The 21,361-nt window shown below is 42.3% G+C and overlaps 1 protein-coding gene and 1 pseudogene across 7 annotated transcripts in view; both read right to left on the bottom strand.

The window, feature by feature from the left end:
* Nucleotides 1-21,361, bottom strand: part of SHLD1 (shieldin complex subunit 1) — a 65,823-nt gene that overhangs the window by 13,900 nt on the left and 30,562 nt on the right. The window contains exon 3 of one of the 7 annotated variants that reach the window (XM_064475864.1): nucleotides 20,356-20,432. The exons of the other annotated variants lie outside the window; for them this stretch is intronic. The gene's annotated coding sequence lies outside the window, so the exon portion shown is untranslated. Of the gene's footprint in view, nucleotides 1-20,355; nucleotides 20,433-21,361 lie in introns of those variants that run through there. 7 annotated transcript variants of the gene reach the window in all.
* On the bottom strand, nucleotides 11,464-12,446 carry LOC105101481 (10 kDa heat shock protein, mitochondrial-like; annotated as a pseudogene).

Below are 21,361 nucleotides of genomic sequence, written 5' to 3'. Positions count from 1 at the left end.
CTTATTACTTGCACTCTGTGTCATACTACAAGCAGATCTCTATCATCCTTGCCCTTACCCTGGAACCCAGGCCACGGGGGCAGCCACTGTCTCAGTATTGCTTAGTGACTGTGCAGCGGAGGGAAAAGAGCACAGTGAAGATGGTCACTGAGTGAGCCCTGTCACTTCTGTTCACATATCATTGCTATTGTTAAGTTGTATGGCCAAGCCTGATTTCTAAAGAATGATGGAAAAGTCTACTGTAGGGAGAGGCAGAGATTACTGGTGAACAATTATTCAGTCTACCATACTTTCCTTGACCACTTTATTTAAAATTGTACTTCTTCCACTCCCCTAGACCCTGGCTGTCCCTAACTCCCTTGTTTGCCTTATACTTCCTATACAAACCTAACAGCATCTAACGATAGATGATTTGTTTATTTGTGTGTTATTACTAGGGTGACCAGTATTCACCAGGGTGACTGGCAGGTTTGCCCAGGACAACCCTGGTTTATTGCCTGTTGTCTTAATTAATTATTAATAGCACCCTCTTGCACTCTCAGAAGGGCCCTGGATTACACAATCCATGATGTGACTACAGATATCATGAATACAGTGCACACACGAGCTGATGCTGGAGGAGTGAGGCAGATATGTCTGGGTCAACAGTGAGATGTTCCACTGCCCATCCCTGGGGTGGGGGTGGAGCTGAGTTTTGATGCCAGAAATAATCCCAGTCTGTGGTATAAATAACATTTCTACAGACTTTTGTTGTTTCGCTTTTGGTAACCCTTCCATGGATTTGTTCGCCTGCTCTGAGACAATCCTCTCTTCCTTTCCCCTCTTTTTCACACTTGGCATTTCTCCTACCCCCTTGCTGTCCAAGAACATCTTGATTACTGCCCTGCAAGTGAAGGGCCTCAATTCACTCACCCCAACAGCAACCTGCTTAGATTCCTCTTTCTGGTTGCATCTGTCTGCAACCCTCCCAGGAATAATACCAACCTTGGAGGCAACTTACTTCCTATCTTATTAATAACATAAAATTAATGTCAAAAAAAAAATCAACCAGCTTAAGCCTCCTTTTGCCTGATTGCAACCCCGATGGTTTATACGTTTTAGAATTTGCAACTGTTCTTTAAAGGACAAAAACCACATACTCATAAGAGGGGCAGGGAGTTGTGAACATCAAGATATTTAATCCAAATTAATACTTCAAAGGGTGAATGGTCTGGTCAGGTGCTTTGGAAATCACATCTACGTCTGTACATGTTTACATCTGAAAGCGAAAACTGGATGAATCACCCATGTTGTCACCTTTCATCTTAATGACGAACAGATGCAAAGCACAGGGGACAGAGGCCTCTAAAAGGCAACCGCTGAGAAATAAAACGATGCTGGAGAAGTACAAAAGTAAGTGCGATGAGTGAACAGCCCTAACATTAAGTGCCCAGGGCAATTAATAAGGTCAGTCTGTACTGTCTGATTTGTGAGTTACCTTTCCTTTACCTTGGAATTTTATGTTTTTTTCTTAAGAAATTAAAATGTTCTAAAAATTACAGGGAATTATAACATCCAAGTTCACACCACTCCAAATTGACAATTAACATATGGTCATATTTGCTTCAAGTCTTTTTTCTTATGAAAGAATTAGACAATTCAATTAAAGTTAACCACTTCTACACAGAAACTGATTCCTTCCAGCCCGTTTTTAATACCTTACGTATATATGTATCCATACTCAAGACAGAGCGTTGCTTTGTGTGTGATGGTCACTTTAATTTTATTTCCAATGTACAAAGTTTTGCTTTTTTTCACTCAGCCTTATGCTTTCTTACTTCTAGCCACTGTTGGTATACACATATGTGCATCTGCTTTATAGTATTTTAATATAGGAACCTGCGGCATTAATTTTCATCCGTTCTCTTGCTGAAGGACATGTAGGCTGTGTCTGATTTTTCACTATCACAGACAAGGCCTGACCGAGCCCCTGTGCACTTGTGGGAAGCTTTCTCTGGAAATACACCCAGAAGTGGAATTGCTGAGTTGAAGGAGACGTGCGTTTTCAATTTCACTAGTTCCTGCCAAATCGGTCTCCAAACTGGTTGTAGCATTTATAGTCCCACCGGCAGTGTCTAGGTTTTCCTGCTTCTCCGCAGCTTTGCCAAAGCCTGATAACTGTCAGGCGGTTCAAGTTGTGTGTCCTTATTTGGGCTCACATTTCCCTGATGACTCGTTAGGCTGAGTGGCTCTTCGGTACATCACGGGCCACTCGGGTTTCCTTACGGTGAACTGCCTGTTCATAATCTTTACCATTTTTCTACTGGGTTTTTGTCTCTTTTCCATCTTCTTTTTAATAGTGTACAAAATGAACTGCAAGGAAAACAGTATCTTTGCCTGACTTTTCTCCAATTAATCTCTTGACTAGATTGTTCCAGTCTAAAAGGTATAAAAAAAATGTGAAGGTGAAAAAAAGACTTTGTGAGAAGCTTTGCGTTCTCTTTTTGTTTTGATGGCAAAACTTCTCAAGCAAAACAAACGTCATGGTGTCGCTTATCACCACCAAAAAGTGGTACTGTGTTCCTAGTCCATTTAATAAAAAAGAGTCATACACCAAGCCTCATCCGGGGGAGTGGGGGATGCGCTCAGCTTACACAGTCTCATTTTCCAAATAAGAAAATTGAGATAAGGACCAAGTCTCCAGAGTCACTTGATGAAGGGGCTGGCAAAGAGAACATGAAAAAGGCTAGTCTGCTCATTCATTTTCTTCATTAAAGTCATCTTCCTATGGCTACCATTATACCACTGCCATAACGGGGACCAGTGATAGCTGTACATGTGGGAGATGATGGCAAGGCAGGGGGTTCAAAAGCCTCCCTAGATGATTCGTAATCAAAGTTTAGGAACCAAAGGAGCCTAAAAATGCTTAACAATTCTCTCCTTTACAGTGAGACGGAGGTTTAGCCTGAGGCTTGATTTAAAACAGCTTGGTTTTGCATTTTGTTAAGTAGTAACCAAGTTAATGGAACAGAAGCTGACCCTTTTATAGCTAGAAAAGCCATGGGGAATTGCCTGGTCCAATTTTCACTTTCTGGACCAGAGCCTTTTAGCCAGAGCTGGAACAGGACCTGTGAGCCCTCGACCCCATCCACGCTCTGGGCATCGGGAGCCCTCAGGAGGGATGACAAGGCCGTCAAACAAGGGACCTGAGAGACCCTCCTACAGGAGCCATTAGGAATCTGCAGCTTCACAGGAACATTTAGAGCAATCATTTTAGTGTTTTCCGCCCACCAACCCAATGGCTTTTAAAATCTCATTTACATGGGATGTTTCAGCAGATTTGTTTCATAGCCTGGCCTAGATAGTAAGGAACAATTGTGAGCAGAAAGAAAAAGCAAATGATTCGGATCTAGGTTGCCATGGCAACACTGCTATTTTTGAATATGACTGTTTACTTCAGCGGACTTAAGTTAAATGTGAGCTGCTAATTAAGATGATGCTTGGAAACTTTAACCTGAACCTCCACTGTAAGAAGAAGAAAAAAAAAGCACTTTTAAAATGATGCTTGAAGTGTTGCTGGAGACACATTTAGCAAGAAGATCATTCCCCTTTGCTGGGGAAGCAGAAACCTGATTCTTTTTCCTCGAAGAGGAATGAGGGCCTACTCAAAATCTGTCCAAATCAGCAAGTTAATATTTCCTAATTTTAAGATTTAAAGAGGAACAGAACAGAATTCGTATCAAAACAAAGCCAGTTCCAGGGTTGACACCAGCAGAAAGACTTTCTGGGACTGTGACGGACGAGGGAAGTCCGATGATTTTCTACACACGGCCGTGTTTATGTTTGTATCTGTGTAAACAGATTTCACTTCACATCAAATCAAAATCAAGTGTATCTATGAAGGAACAGCTTGAATTGTAAACAAATACACCAGAATATAAACATGTAGCTGAGTGATTCCCCCTGCAGAGTAATCACCCCCAGGGAGGGGAGGCAAGCTCTTATTTTAAAAATGCTGACATTACTGAGAACGTGTTGGAGCCTCTTAGAAAGTGTCCTTGTTTGCTCTGGAAGCTTCTTCTGGATGTCCTCATGGGTGGCACATCTCCATCCTCAGAGGATGGAATTACCTTTTTGGAAAATGTCAAGAGGCATTAGGAGTGAAATCTGGCCCATGACGTGGGTGATCATGCAGGGTAACATGGCATGAGAAGCAAGGTTTAGTTCCAAAAGGAAATTGCTTTTCTTGTGTTTCACATGCAGATTCTGAAAGCAGCTCTCACAAGGGGATTCCAAAGTCGCTTCTATGCCATGGCAGGCATCACGGTTTCAATATACACTCAGATTTGTTACCTTAAAGGACAGACTAATGTGGATTTAAGTTCTGGCCTTGGTAAAAAAAAAAAAAAGCTCATAGTCATAGATCAGAACTCTGAGGGGGGAGGGTATAGCTCAGTGATAGAGTGCATGCTTAGCATGCATGAGGTCCTGGGTTCAATCCCCAGTCCCTCAATTAAAAAATAATAATAAACAAATAAATAAATAAACCTAATTACCTCCCCCACCCCCACCCCCAAAAAGAACTCTGAATGCTTTTGTCCTGACAAATAAGATGCTGGCGAGTGTGTACTTTGTATTTAGAAGACTTGCATTTGAGTCCTACGATGGCCACTTACTGGCAATGTGACCTTGGACAAATTACTTAACATCTCTGGATTTCTACGCACTCATCTTTATTTATTTATTTATTTAACTTTTTTTTATTGAGCTATAGTCATTTTACAATATTGTGTCAAATTCCAGTGTAGAGTGCAATTTTTCAGTTATGCATGAACATACATATATTGTCACATTTTTTTTTCGCTGTGAGCTACCACAAGATCTTGTATATATTTCCCTGTGCTATACAGTATAATCATGTTTATCTATTCTACATTTTGAAATCCCAGTCTGTCCCCTCCCACCTCTCGTCCCCTTGGTAACCACAAGTTTGAATTCTATGTCTATGAGTCTGTTTCTGTTTTGTATTTATGTTTTTTTTTTAGACTTCACATATGAGTGGTCTCATATGGTATTTTTCTTTCTCTTTCTGGCTCACTTCACTTAGAATGACATTCTCCAGGGATATCCATGTTGCTGCAAATGATGTTATGTTGTCGGTTTTTATGGCTGAATAGTATTCCATTGTAGCCCTCATCTTTAAAATGGGGATAATAATAGCTCCTCCTTTATAGGGCTGTTGTAAGAATTAAATGATTTATTAATATAAAGCCTAGCTTGCAGTAAGTGCTCAAGAAATAAAAGCTACTTTGTAACTACCATAGTGACGAGAGTTGTTACATGTATTAGGGTATTTGTCATTTAGCATCTCGGATTTTTTAAAAAATTTTTTTGTTTTTTGGAGGGAGTAATTAGCTTTTGTTTGTTTGTTTATTCATTCATTCGTTCGTTCATTTATATGGAGGTACTGGGGATTGAACACAGGAGCTCTTGCATGATAAGTATTTACTCTACCACTGAGCTATACCCTCCTCTCTAGCATCTGGGATTTTAAAAAGTGAATTGTAAATGCTCCAATATGTCTACTTTGCAGTGATAAATGCATATCATAACAAAAGTCCAGACAAACAAGCATTTATCCCCGACTGGAAGGAACATCACCTTTACCAATAACTACTGCCCCATCCTGGTGTCAGAGCTGACGGGGTGAATCATAGTGAACACCACCCATCTCACAGCAGTAGGACTGTGACTGCAGAGAGTTCCCAAGTGCATGCTCGGCAAAGCAAACACGATCCCAGCGTGGGTGGAAACAGCAGGTGCCTCAGTGTGTGGGCATGTCAAACACAGAAGCCCAGGCTGCCGGAGCCCTCCAGCTGTCCCCCACCACATCCCCCCAGGAGCACCAGCACCAGAGAGTGGGCGGGACTGAAATGACTCAACCTCCAGGGAGCCTGATGGTGGTGGTGGTTTTTGGAAGTAGATGGAAATCAAGTGAAGAGATTCAGGGAAAAGTTTAGGTTAATAAATACACTGAAGAAAGAGAGACCAGCCACCTTAAAAAAAAAAAAAAAAGACTGAGAAACTAGGCAGATAGATCTTGGGTTCACAGAAGAACTGCTGGTTGAGTCAGAACTGAAGGGCTGAGTTACATTTTCAAAAGCAAGACGAGCCTGGGAAATACAATGAGCAGCTCCAGGAGCTCCTCACTGCTCAGTCTCCTTCCCTCGCCTTCCTCTTCCCACTGACAGTTGAATCTGAAGAAGGGCAAAGCTTTGAGCCCCCTATTCTGTAACAAATAACTTCAGAGAACATGGAAAACTCAGAGGAAGTGGGGAAAAAAGCCACAAATAAAAATTTAAAATAGCGTAATATACAACCTATGCAGAAAAGGCTTATAAACAGCAGAGAAATGAAAGCTGAGGCTGACTGAATGGCAGCAAATATGGGCTGTGAGAGGCTCAGGATGTACTTGTGTTGAACATGTTTCTAACACGGAAACATGAGCTACACGAGGGCTAAGAGTGGGTGCAAATATGGAACTGACTTTCCATCTTTACAAGGACATGAAAAATCCTTCCTGTTACCAAATATCTAAAAATGCTGGCTAAAATACTTTTAAAAAATCTCTTAAAATGCATGATTGAGCTGGAATAAAGTGAAGAAAGTCCCTAGAGACCAAAAACAAAACAAGAGCGGGTGTTCCAAGAGGTAAGTGAATCCTGAGCCGGTGGCTCAGCTTCAATGGCCACACAGCATTCAGGATACAAAGCCTAGATCGTGGCAAGACGGGGTGCTTGAAAGGAGATCACTGCACAGGGCTGAGAGCCCTGATGTTCCACCCTCAGAGAAAAGATGAACTAGAACAAAACATACCTTGTAAAAGGATTCAGTAAAAAACAAAAACAAAAACAAAAAACTTGTCTGTTTTGGCTTTGCTCTGAGTGGGGAGAAATGGAACCATCTCTCCAGAGAGTTAACCATGAGCCAGACCTCACATCTGTTTGTGGCCTGAGTTGACACTATTCTGTGGTCTAAAACCCTCTAAGCCAGGGCTTTATTTTAGTATGGTTCAGACAGATGTGCCCTCATATGTTTAGAGAAAGCAAGTGAAGATCCTCTTTAAAGGAATGTACTCCCACTTCAAATCTCAAAAGAAACCCTACACAGAAAGTTCCATGGAATATGAGTTTACAATAAAAATGATACTCACAAAATACATATTGAAACAAGTTACCTTTATTGAGAGGGAGTAAACAAAAAGAACCAGTACCAGAATGAGACTCACAGAAACAGATTATGGAGTTAATAAGAAAGAAAATAGGGAATAGAAAATTTGAGTAAAGAACAAGAGACTATGAAAAACAAGCAGGTAAATTAGAAAAGGAAACAAAAAAGCTTAGGAAATGTAAAATTATAATAATAGGTATTTATACCTCGGCAGATGGGTAAAACTGAAGATAAGACACTGTTGGACAGAGAATTAGAAAATGAACATCAGATGTGAAGATATTGCACAGAATTTAACACAGAGATACATATGGGAGAAACAAAACAAAACAAATTTAAGAGCTGTGTAAGTCAAAGTGAAATGTTCTAACGTGCATCTAATTGGAATTTGAGAAAGAGATAACAGAATGTGGGAAAGGCAATGGACAATGAGTTAATGGGTGAGAATTTCTTAGAACTGATAAAAGCATAAATTCTCAAATTTAGCAATCCCAATGATTTGCAAGCAGGACAAATAGAAAGAATTCTATGGATAGGTACAAGATAAAACTGTAGATTGTCAAAGGCAAAAATAAAAACCCTAAAACCACCCACAAGGAAAAGACAAATTACCTATAAATGAATGATAAGGAAGCTGACTCAACAGCAACAATGCAAGCAAGAAGGCAGAGGAATAACATCCTCAGAGTTCTAGGAGAAGATAACTAGCAATCCAGGGCCACTCGGGAGGTGGTGAGGAAGTGAAGACACCAGGCTCTTAACTGGCCGTTGAACACAATGATCAGTGTCACAGCCCGAGTGCCTGCAGATCCAAAGCGCATTTTCTAGGAGGGCTTACAATGGACAACATTCTACCAGCGAGGACGATTCATGGGGATTTCATCTGAAGGCAGAAGAATGAGCTGCATAGACGTTTCATGTTTTCTATTCCTTTGGTGACATGAGTCTGTTTAATTCATTAATATGGTCCAGCGATCCTTGCCACAGCATCCCAAAGCTAGACTTTGATCCCAGATCATGCATGATCACCTTCAAAAGTGTAGTTCATGTCCACTCTGCATTTTGTTTTTGTAAGTTTCGTTCTGTGATAAGTTAATTATGCAAAATCATTCAACTTCAAAGTTGTACTATTAAAAGTTGGTTTTATTAAAAATGTTGATGCTCTGAATGTTTTGCAGGTGTTGTTTTGTCTATAATCAACTGTTTCCATTGTTTTTCAAAAATTACAAACTTGAACTGTGTGTTGAAGTCCTAACCACCCTCCATGTGGTGGTGTCTGGAGGTGGGGCCTTTGGTAGGTAATTAGGTTTAGGTGTGATCATGAGGGTGGGGTCCCCGTGACGGGGTTGGTGCCCTTCTAAAGAAGAAGAAGACAGAGTTCTCCCTTCATGCTGAAGAAGGCAATGAGGACAGTGGGAAGGCGGCTATCGACAAGTCAGGAAGCGAGCCCCCACAAGGACCCACCCTACCAGCACCTTGATCTTGGACGTCCTTGCTCCAGAACTGGGAGACGTAAATGCCTGCTGTTGAAGCCATTCACTCTTTGTGGTGTCACTCTGGCCACCTGAGCTGGTGAAAACACAAGTCTGCTTCTTCCCGGGCAATGTTAACCCACCACACTGCCATCACCCATGTGGGTTTCACGAGGCCATCCCTGGAGGCACTCGGGGACACCGAGCACCTGCTCTGGGCACCCTGGCTTCGGTATCTCCAGTTCCACACGTGAGGATGACCCTACTCCTTCTCCTCGCCCCATCCCAGCCTGTGATGAAGTCCACCTCACCTCCTGGAGATGTCATATTTCCTCTACTTCATGTAATCTGAAGTTAGAGAAACCAAAACCAGCTGTGTGTTAGCTGCTGAGAAGAAAAGCATGATTTAGAGAAAGTTATTTGCTGTGGTACAGAAAGAACAACCTAGCATTGAGGCTGCATTTTTTTCATTTTTCAATCAGTTGAGTCAGGATGGCACAACTCCAGCCTGAAAACTATGTCTGTTTCTCCCCAGCTATATTCTAGATGATTAAGAAGTCTTTACTATCCCGTTTTCTTTCTGCCCTGGACCTCATGAGAAATGTTGATTCTTGAGAATGTGAGCTTTGGCTACAGAGCCAAAAAATATTGACCATCTCTCCCTTAAAAAAATAAATAAATAAAATTATGAACTTGATCTTCCTAACTCAGCTCGTGCTGCTGCCCTCGTGCCCTCAGCACCACAATACTAATTGTTCAGCCACTGGCCCACAGACCAAGCACTCTTTTGGAAAACGGGGAAAAATAACTATTTTTACTGTCTTGTGATACTCAATTTCTTTGAAGAGATCACATGAAAAAAGCAGTATAGCTTAATTTAAAGAACGCAGTTAAACTTTCTTTTAGCCAATGAACTATGTCAATCATAAGAAGATAAGCAGAAGTTATGACTCACAAAGTTATTACTGGTGATATTTACTGCCTTATTTTTTTTAAATTTTTTTTTGGCGGGGAGGAGGTAATTAGGTTTGTTTTTTTTTTTAATTTATTTTTAACTGAGGCACTGGGGATTGAATCCAGGACCTTGTGCACGCTAAACGCGCACTCTGCCACTGAGCTATACCCTCCTCCTCCTGACTGCGTTGGAAGATTTTGCTACCTAAGGTCCTCCTTAAATTCATTTCATTTCACACATAAATGAAATCGTTTTCTTGCATAAACCTAGAAAGGGGTACACATTTATAGGGGACTATGAAGAAGAAAAAAGAAAAAAATGACCTGGTTATACTGGTTATTCTGGATGACTGAATATTTTTGACCTCTGAGTGGCAAAATCTCAAATGCATTTGAAACTTTAACTCCTAAAGGGAGCCAAAAAACTCCCCCATGCATGCAATAAATCCTTCATATACATTTGTTTTCCTATACCTTGACCTGAGTATTGGTTAATTGTGTATATACGTATGTAGAAACCTACCAAGTTGTAACACATAAAAACCTGTGTACTTCACTGTATAAAAATTGTATCTCAATTAAAAAAAAATCTATACACACACATTCCCTGTCTTCAGTAAGTTTTAGATGCGGCACACATATTAAGGTTTAAATAAAAAGGTTCGTAGGTAGTTCTAATGTTCATTTAACATCTAATGTTCAGTTAGATTCAGCTGCCCTAAAACAGCTGGAACATATCTTGATGAGAATAACCATCCAAAAAAAAAAAAAAATAGCTGTTCAGCAAATATTTGTTTCAGTGAATGGATGAATAAATGAATGAATCAACGAACTGTGTTGTTCATGGTTGTTGAGAGAAAGCCCTAAGAATATTAAAAAAAACAAAAAGGCAGGCCAGATGTTTTAAGCACTTTAAATGCCTTATTAAACCTCACGACAGCTCTCGCAGTAACTTGATCTTTCGCTGCAGCCAACGTCAATCACTTTGTCTACTTTAAGCAGAAAGAGATGTATTAAGAAGTAGAACACAGTTCATATCACTGCTGGGAAAGCTGCAGAAACAGACACGGAGCTGAACTTTTAGGAGCTCCTCCTCTGGACAGCCGAAGGGGCTGCTGAAATATAAAGAAGCAGGAAGCTGCTGCCACAGAGGCTGCTCCAAACTCAGATTCTGCTACAATTTGGAAGCTTCCCAGTCGGGCAGCTGCCTGTTGAGTCAGGAAGCTATGACTGCAGTTGCCAGTTTCAGAACCACGCAGCCTCTGCCACACCCGACACCAGCCAGAAAGGGATGTCCCATCCCCCACCCCCTTCCCCCGTCATCTAGGTGTGAATTCGGAGGTTTACGGGGATGCATTGGGTTAGCAGGTCTAACTCCAGAACTCTAGCTGCAAGAGATTCTAGAAACGAAAACTTCCATCTTCTAGAAGGCAAAGAAATCATGCTAGGAGGAGGCTGGAAGGGGCATCAAGTAGACTAATGGATAGACCGGCAGATAATGAAACTGAGGCACAGAGAAGAAGAAATGTGGTCAAAGACACACAGCTGGTAAACGGCCAGGATTCAAAACCAGAAAGTCTGCTCCCAAAGACTAGTAAGACACAGAAGAGAATAATAGCACAGTGCACAGGCAAGCTCACGGGTGTGAGGCCTCCAGTCCTGCCCACACACTTTCTTTCCTCATGAAGAGCAACTTCGAATTCACTGTATTTATTAATCCTGACATCACCTCTAGAATTTTGTCTTGTAGTTTCTTATCTTCGAAATTCAAAAATGTATCATTAATTTATTTGACCATTTTATTTTTGGTCTAGGAAGTGTCCTTACGTGTGTCAGGGTGGGGATGGGGTGAGGGAGAAAACAAACAAACAAAAAAACGTTTTGGCACCAACGAGTGACTAAAGCCATCCATACTCAGGCTTCGATAACCACCTCCAACTCCAGCGCCTCGTCGTCATTCCATGGTACAAATTAAAGGAACATTTTTTTCATTTATATATTTTTATTTGGAAATGTTTCAATCAGTACAGTGAAACTAAATTTTAGAGACCCTGGGTGTCATTAGTTCGGATATCCATTCGTTTATTACAAAAGAGAGACGTGGAGATTATTTACATGATGAAAAGATTTCAGAACTTCAGTGGAACGGGCAGCTCCATGTGATGCCATTACAGTAGTGATATTTCAGTCTACGTATTTTCCAAGAATGTCACCATCTCTAGATAAGAAATAACTCTTGTCATCTAGACTATATTGGTGTCCTCCATACTCTGGGAGAAGTAATGTATCTCCAACTTGCATGCTCACTGGTTGAATCTCTCCACCTTTTCCTTTAGAGCCCGATCCAACAGCTACTACTGTTGCCTGCAATACTTTTCCTTGAGATAAAAAGCATAATGCCTCCTTTGGTTACAGTTTCGGCTGCACTCCTTTCAACTAATACGCGTTCAAAGAGAGGAAGAAACTTTCTAAATGCCTCTCCTGCCACAACTCTGGCCACTGCAGTTCGTGCTCTGCAGCCGCAAGGAGAAACCATAAAGGGACATTTAAAAGTATCCTGATGTTATCTTAGGACTTCCTAATGGAACATTTACTGATTCTATTTTCATCAAAAAGTTTGAGAACTACGTTGGATGGAACTGAATGATGGTAATTTAGTCTCTGCTTCGAAAACTGACCATTATTCAGCTGTTATAGACTGGAAACATTGGGACCAAAGCTTGTGGTGTATTCTCTGTTATCTGAAACTGTATTTCCACACATCCTTAGCACAGTTCTGCCTGTTAGTCTGCCTGCCTATCTATCTATCATCTATCTCCATCTACTCACCCACCCACCCATCCCTCAGTGAGAATGACCCAGATAGCAGAATAAAAACATTAAACTGTATCCAAAATAAATATTTCGGTAAGTACAGACTAAGGCTGAGAGGTGTGAGGAGGGTCAGTTCTAAATCATAGGATGGAAATGTTGAAATCTGCCCACAAAGGAGAATGTGTCAGCTATTTTTAAAAGATTATAATTTGGAACAAAGACCCTTCTGGGGTGGAGGAAAGAGAAAATGCTTCATTTAACATGAAAACTTATAAGTTGCAAATCTGTCGGTTTGGGAAGGGTAACATTTGCTGAAGGTTAAGTACATGGCAAATGTACATCATTAAATCTAAAGTAATTAAAAAGCTCGTTTTAGTATCACGTACATCTACTCCATCTTTAATAAGCACACAGCCTCACCAACCAGGAGCCGCAGTCCAGTCTATCTCCATGGTGCAGAAGGAAATGATAAATGTCTTCAGCTTGACTTCTAACCAAGTGCGCCTGAATTAATCATTCTTTGTGCAAGGGAAAATGGATTTGGTTAAACAAATGAGCCTGCCAGCCAAGGACATCAGCCAGATGCTGGACTAAATTTCATATTAATCAAATGTACATCAAACTGAATCAGTGACCTGTGCACAGAAGTAGGGCTGCTTAAAATGTATATTTTAATTCCTCATTTTTATGTTTATAAAAGTAATAAATACTCAGAGCTTTTAAAAGTCACATGAGGCTAAAAGTTTGACCTTGAGTAACAAGACTTCCCTGCCCCTCTATCCTCCTTCCTGTCCCTCAGGGTCTCTACATTTCAACTTGCTGCTCCCTGGTTTTTAAATTCTTTTTATGTCTAATAAATATGGTCTTGTACGCTAACTTGTCAGTCTTAGACATTGTTCGTCGATGTCATTAGCGTCATGCACATGCACTCATATATGCACATTCAGTGTGTAAGTTACTCTAACTACATAAAGTTGATCCCTGCTTTATTGTACAATGTTATTGTTTCTGTGCTTAATTGTTATTTCTCTTTCACATTTACTTGCTTTGCTTTGTAACTATCCCTAACTCTACCCACACCCTCCAAGAGCCTCGCAGGGTAATTTCCACCTGTCCCCCTGGCAGAATAGTTTTTTGGTTGCCCAGCCCTCTGAGAGCTCTCCACCTTCTGGCTCCAGCCTGCTCCACAGCTGTTGACCTGGGCTTGCCTCCCCTCTGTTGCTCTCCTAAAAGTTTTGTACTATTTCTATGGCGATTTCCTCTGCCCCACGTTCTGGGTTTTTTTGTTTGTTTGTTTGTTTGGGTTTTTTTTTGCACATTTCTTCTGCTCTATCATTGTCTCTGTTTCTTCCAAGTTCTTTATTTCTCTTTAGTCTTGGTTTTTATATCTTATGATGGAGGACTTCCATAAGTATCTGATCTTTAATATTCGATTGTGATCTTTGGTTGTAAGTTCATAATTTAAGGGTGAGGCAATAAAAAGCTAACTGGAAGCTCTTGCCGTGGTAGGGCTTAAGAGGCTGGTGGACTTCATATAGGGTGACTAGGAGTGATTCAGGTTTTCCAGGGGTGGATCCTCTCATCTCCAAACTGGCCAGAGAGTGATGGATAAGGATGCTGTTTTAGACAGGAAGTTCTAGACAGTCTTCTCTGAGGAGACGGCATTTAACTGGAACCCTAAATGCAATGAGGGAGGAAGCAATGTGACTATCTGGGCAGATGGGTTTCAGACAGAGGAGATGGCAAATGCAGAGTCCCTTAGATAGAAACAGGTTTAGCAAGGGTGAGGACCAGCCAGGAGGCCATTGTGGGTACAGCAGGGTAAGCAAGATGGATACAGAAGGGACAATGTGCATTTATAATTTATGGAGATAATTTTCACATAGACCTTGTCAGAGATGTTAATAAGCCTAATATCAAAATATTTAGTGATATTTTATAAAAATGAATCTGAATCACTTTTACAGTATGAGACATCAGTTAAAAAAATCACTATGTTTGGTTAATCAGACAGGCTAAGAGTTATGTGAAATTATTTATCCTTGTTCAACCTTGTGAAGATTGTGAAAGGTGAAAACTCTATACCTCATAAACACTGACACTAGAGACTCTGAATAAGATATAAATCTGTACACATGCCTGAGATAAATCACCTTTGATTTATGTTGTTCATGCAGTTCATGTTGTTGAGAAAAATCGAAAGCTTAAAAAAGAAATAAAAACAAATCCAACCAGTTGCCAAGGCAACAACAAAACAAATTAGACAGAAAATTTATTTTCCATCTCAGCCCTACCACATTCAGAAGCTGAGTATCTCCCTGCCCTGCTTTTGAAGTTCTGTTTAACCTTTATTCAGTCATTCTTGGAGATGGAACGAGAACTGAGAGTCCACAGAACCGTGGCCTTCACCAAAGCTGGGCAGGGGGGCAATGCGCTCGGAAAAGGCCCCGTAAGAGAGGGGGCGTGCACCCTGTGGGTCACAGGCTAAGGCATAAGAATTACTTTCTTTACTTGGAATTATCCTGCGACTTTGCCTGTATTGAACCATTTTACAGAGAACTTCCACTTATGAGCTAGACACCAAATGGTTGTTGAGAGACTGGAAGGTCAAATAATGTGCTGGAGGATTGCCAAATCCTTCCCCGCGAACTTCTGCAGTTTCAAAGAGTGACTCAGAGCTGACATTAAACGCCATCTGTGCTCCTCCACCAGCCACCCCGCTAAAAGCCCTGCTGCTCGCAGGCTGCCAAGCCTGGCCTTGATTCTCCCAGCTTCCTCTACCTGGAGACGGCTGCTCCTCGGGGACCCCTGCCCACACGCCCCCTCTGTGAAGCCTCGCCAGTTCCCCGGGTAGAGCAGGCTGGCCCCACCCCACGTCCCGCAGTGCTCAGTGTTCGGCTCTCAGCGGCTCTTCCACATCCTACAGAAAGCCCGTGGGCATGTTTTCTTATCTGACCATGGCTTCCTAGAGACAGGGACCCTCTCCTAGCTATAGTGGGACACTGTGCCTGACACAGCCTGGGCGAAATGGTTTTAGGGAATGAGACAGAATGAATTAATAACTGCTCTCGATTTTAATGCTAAAGAACAGTCCCCAAATACCAACAAAACAAGTAGTGGGCAGAATCTGGAAAGCTGGCGGTGGGTGGGAGGAGGCAACTGTGTCTGGTCCCAGCTCGGGCCCTGGCCGGCCACGTGACTACTGAACCCCTCTCATTTCCCAAGGGTGTCTTTAGAATGCCACCTGTGTCCTGAGAGAGGGCAGCAGGTGTTCCACAAAAAAAAGGGGGGCTGGATTTTCTAATAAGTTCAAGATGGTGGGATTGAAAACACCACTGTGGACTTTGCACAAGAGTGTCTTCCTTGGAGGGGGACAGACGGAAGCGCCTGACAAATGCTGATGCCCTTTCACTCCTGTGCTCTGCTCACCCATCTACACTCTGTAGAGTTTCTTTTCCATCAGACTATAGATTACTTGTAATTAAAAAAAAAAAAATTAAGCTACTTTACTAAAAGAGTTGGTCAAATTAGAATGTAACCCAATTGGATGAATTTGTATATTTTTCCCTATAAGTATTATGGAAACCATCCCTTTCCTAGGTCTTCTTCTGCATAAAAGTTACGCACTGTTAATTTCTCTATCAAAAAAAAATTTTTTTAAAACTTTGGAAAGTTATATTTGAAGAAAAGGATTCACAGGATAGGAGAAACGCTCACCCTGGGTGTGGGAAGGCTCCACCGTAAACCTTCCTCCTGCAGGCAGCTCTGTTCCAGCCTCCAGGGAAAAGGCTTAGGCATGAATGGTAGCTCCCCATCCGCCTTCCCAAACCCTGAGCGCTGCCTTCCTGATAAGGTGGGCATAAATTCCACATCTATGAACTCGCCCGTAAGCAGACATCTGCATTCCAAAGGTCACAAAGATGAAGGGAATCAAATGTAAACAGGTGTGAAGTTTTGTCTCTTCAATGCCGAGGGTGGCAGACACATCTTAGATGAATGGGGTTCCAGACAAGAGAGTGTCAGGGCCATTTCAGGTAACGGAGCCCAGGCCAAGGATTAGACAAAACAGAAATGATAAAGATGCAAATTCAAACTTCACCCTCTTTCTCTTTTCTACATCTCTTTCTGCAACTAGCCTTTCTGTAGCTATTCCGTGTGTGTGTGTTTCTCTGTCTCTCTCATGCACACAGCACAGGACTCACATTAGATGGACTCTGTGCAGGACAACCATTTATAATCACACGGTTAAGCAGAGGCTGAGAGATAACGTGAATGTCACGAGGCTCCAAACAGAGCTGAGCCAGACAAACGCTGCGTCCACTAAGGTATCTGGAAGGTCAAGAGGAACAGTCCGTCAGTGTTCCAGGGGCGGTGTTTCTTGCCAATGAATACTCTCATTTAAATGACTATCATTTAAATACTTTAAGAGCCTAAAGAGAAACAGGAACAAAAACTCAGAGGAGTCTGGAGCGAAAAACTGAAGGAAGAGGCAGGAAGGACAGAAACAGGAGTCTCTCTTAGGGCTATTTTGAGAGAAAAATGCCAGCGTACAAGCCTGCACGGCGTGTGCACCCAGGAGCATGGCAGATGGGGAGGTCCGGGTTGTGACGAGGAGGACAGACAGGTCAGCCACCTGGCACTGGGGTAGGGAAGGCAGTTACCACGTGGTTCCAGAAACATGAAAGACCAGCACAGCCTTGGATGACTGACTGCCCAGAAACCTCTACCTGGAGAACCAGATCTTCGGCAGAGACCTAGGATGAATGGGATTTTAAGGTCTAAAAGATGCTGAAGTCTACGAGATCTAAAAGATCGCATGCTGCTTTCAGGATGCGACTGCGCACAATGACATTAGCACACGGAATGGCTCTACCCTGGGAGAACTCTAGGTCTCTTCAGTGATTCCAAACCACTGGAATGTATCCGCCAGCCATGCTCATCTCACAAATGTAAGCAGTGGATGAGAGAAGTTAAATATCGTGACATACTGTTCTACAGCAAGGCATGAAAGAAAGCTCAGCTCTTCATCCAAGGGACCCCTTCACACATGGAGAGTAAAGAAAACCAACGCGGGAACACGTGCGGTTTCTACTCTACCCGAGAATCCCTCAAAAATTTGGAGAAGTCTCTCCTAAACTCACTTCCATTCCCCTTAAGATATGAAAATAAAACAAAATAAAATAGGGGAGAAGAGAACAGGGAGCACGAAAGCAGTGGCATCAAAAGGAAAGCAAAATAAAACACAGCAAACTAGGAAGAGTTTCTCTCTGCATGGAAGGATTATGGGTGTTTATCTTCTTCTTCTCTGTGCTTTTTAAAAATATTTCCCAATCTTCTACAACAAACATGTAAACAAGAAAACTAAAATTTAAAGAGAGAGAGATCAAAGGGATCGGAGGAATCACACTGAGATGATGCAAAGGAAGCAACACAATTATTGCCACTTAAATGCAAATGTCTGCTCTGCCTCAGGCAGGGTCTCTGTTCATCTTCCTGTTTTTTTCAAGGGCAACCGTCATTTGTCAAATATTTATTAAATGTGTGCTCCATGCCTGACCCTGGAGAAATGAAAGGTGGGGCTGTTGTCCTCAACAAACTTGGAGTCAAGAAAGAATCCGAAGAAATAAAACACCTAGAGCACTATAAAAATGTTCTTTTGATGACGGCTGTCATCTAGCTTATAGAGAAGAGAGGCAGTGCTGGAAAGAGTTTCCTGAACTGGGAAAGCGGAGCTGACTCCGAAAGGAAAAGGGATTTGGCTGAACTCCCATGGGTCTCCACAAAATGAACACAGCTAGGCTGAAGTGTCTCCGTGGTTCCTACTGGTAGTTAGTATGTTTCTGTTTAAAGACAACGCAGTACTAGTGTGCCCTCGAACCTTCTGTCAAAGTGTCACTGTCAAGTTCTACCTTTTCTAATGAGTCAGCACGAAAATTATAGCAATGTCCTATTTTCAAATGGAAACATTTTACACGTTTTATTAAATAATAATATAGGTCTATGAAAATGCCTAAATCATAGTTCTATTTATTTCCACAAACTGAACATACCCAGTATAACCAGCACTCAGATCAAGAAACAGATCAGCACCAGAACCTGAGGAGCCCCCTCCAGTTACTACCCTTCCAAGGGTTACTGTCATTCTGACTTTTAAAGCCTAGGTTGCTTTGCCTTCTTTATACTGTACACAAACGGACTTAACACTGTAGATACAGTTGGTATCTGGCTTCCTTCACTCAGCCTTCTGTTTGTGACACCCCTCCACGCTGCTGTGTAGAGCAGCGGTCAGTGCATCTTCAGTGACGTGTGTGTTCCATTGTATGAATACACACGTACTGACCCATTCTGCTGCCGCTGGGCATTTGTGTGGTTTTCTGGTTAGGGCTGTTGTAATGAGTGCCGCCAGGACTGCTTCAGTGCACGCCCTTCCAGGCACACACGGGGGCATCTCAGCTAGGTGTGCATCTGGGAGTGGAGCTGCTGGGATGCAGGGTATACAAACGTCCCATTTTTAGAGATACTGCAAATACGTGTCATAGTCTATCTGAGAAATAAGGGCCCATCTCTGCTGTTTGCTTGCTCCTGGCTTTGAAGATGGAGGCAGGCCTGATCCAAGTCTGATCTTCTATCATTGGAGATGGAGAGCCCCTAAAGCATTCTGTTTTCAGCTGCCTTAAAAATACTGTCTTCATGGACGTTGCCTATGCTTATTTTTTTCCCTAAAGAAAAGGTTGTGAACCAAGAAGGGCAGAAGAAATTACACTGCTGTTAAAGGCAAATTACATGATAAAGGACAAGCTGTCTACCAAAACACAACTTATAATTAAAATTATCTTCAAAATAAATCCAATTATCCACATAAACCCAACCACTCACTGGTAAATTAATGACAAAATGACAATGTTGAGCTTTTAATTGCTACTATTGCAAAACCCCAAGCCAACTTCCGTTATCAGGCAGAAAAGAGGCAATTAGTTTGCAACAGATGCGCCAGTGAAACCTGTTACAATGCGGCCCAGGAGTTAACAGCTCCCAAGTTTATGAAGTCCATCTGTCTAGTTTTTTCAGGCTTTCACTTTAGACAATCCTCCCAACTAATTGCTTTTTGTTTTGTTTTGTTTTTGAGCAGGGTCTTTTTCTAAGATTTTCAGTATATAAGCTTCATAAGAGCCCTGTTATCTCAAACCCCAAGTTTAATTTCATTTTCAGAACTTATTCTTTTTTTCCAGAATGTTAAAGCTCAAGCAAACCACAGATGGAAAGTTTACTGAGCAATGGTAGGGCTTAAATAAATTAAGGTTTCCAGGCTGTATTGCTACTTCCTATTTCCAAAAAGTAATCTTTTTCAGGTTATCAAACATCATTTATGACCTTTAAAGAGCCTCCTGAAGTCATTCATTCATAATAAAATCTGGTTAGACTATTATGATAGTGAATAATGTAAAATGATGCCAGTTTTCAATTGTAAGACCTGATAATGTCTTTGACACAATTTCAATATTACTGGATAGGTTTGAAATGGTCCAAATAACAATCAAATATATTTTGCTTGGCACTGTGAGATTAAGAAACTACAAATACACACAATTAGAAAAGAGGAATAAGAAACAGAATAATTTTGGGAAGAAAATTTCCCCCAAGATTATATTCCCTATGGAGATAAAAGGAAATGGGGATTTGTTCTTGGCACAAGACGGGCTTCCATTCAAGTAGAAAGGGCGGGTACTCTACTGACGGGAAAGCAGTAAGGAATGACTTGAGGGTCATGGAAAGCAGCTTCATGGGCCCTTCCATGGCACCTGGAATCCCCACTCTGCTGGCCTCCTGAGGTTACGACACGTCACAGAGTATTGTGACCAATGTGTTTATTCATTCAACAGATACTTGTGAAGGATCAATTACGTACCATACACTGCTCTATGGTCTGGAGATTGTGTGATGAACAACACAGGTTATGGCCCCTGCCCTCATGGAGCCAAAGACCTAGAAGAGGAGGTAACACAAGGAATAAATGACTCCACAGATAAATTCTAAGAAGTGGCACACAGGGGCCCCAGCAACTAAATCTGTAGGGAGAGGGCGTCGGAGGCGGGCGGCCTGGTTACGTACGACACGCGACACAGTTAACCAGTGTTAAAGATGCTGAATCCATTATTCATAACCAACACCATCTGGAGCCAGCTAAGTGCCGTTTACTGCATCTCCTCATTAGTCATTTCAATACAACTGATTTTTTTTGAGCACTTGTTTCTATTTCAGCCAGTTGGAGGCACCACAAAGGGACGCAGAGTTGAGTATGGTGCGGTCTCTCAAAAGAGCAGACGATCAAGCCTATCGAGGAAGCGGGCCCACAAGTAGTCCGCCAGACCACGACGTGAACTGCAGCGTCATGGAGCGCTAAGGGACTCTAACGGGAGGCAGGGGACAACTGCAGAGAACCAGGGTATTTGGGCTGGAGCCTAGGATGATGTAGTGCTTCTCCAGGCCTAGAATGAGGAACGGGCATTCCGGGGATAAGGGAATGGGCATGAAGAGTTGAAAGGCGGTGCAACAGGTCACGGTGTGTTTGATGAACAGCCTGCAGACTGGCAGGGGGGACCTGAGCAGGGGGGTATGACAACAGAGACAGGAGGGCCTATGGGTGGAGAGACGGGTGTGGGCCGACTGCAAGGGGCCGAGCAGGGGCTGTAGACCAGGGCACCTTGGGGCACTATGCAGATATCTGCCACCCACCCTCTGGTCTAGAGCCACTCCTTACCCAGTGTCACCCTGCTCTGCCCTGGGAGGCTGACTACGTGGACTGCATTGTTAGGCGCCCTTGCCCTCCGTCTTGGAGTTGGGAGCCAAAGGGAGTCCCGGCAGGAGATGCAGGGAGGGAGAAAGGTGACGCCAACTGTTTCCAGACTGGCTCC

The sequence above is a fragment of the Camelus dromedarius genome, chromosome 18 (genome assembly GCF_036321535.1).
Source record: "Camelus dromedarius isolate mCamDro1 chromosome 18, mCamDro1.pat, whole genome shotgun sequence".
NCBI classification, from domain to species: domain Eukaryota; kingdom Metazoa; phylum Chordata; class Mammalia; order Artiodactyla; family Camelidae; genus Camelus; species Camelus dromedarius.
This window is presented reverse-complemented; position numbering and strand designations above follow the sequence as displayed.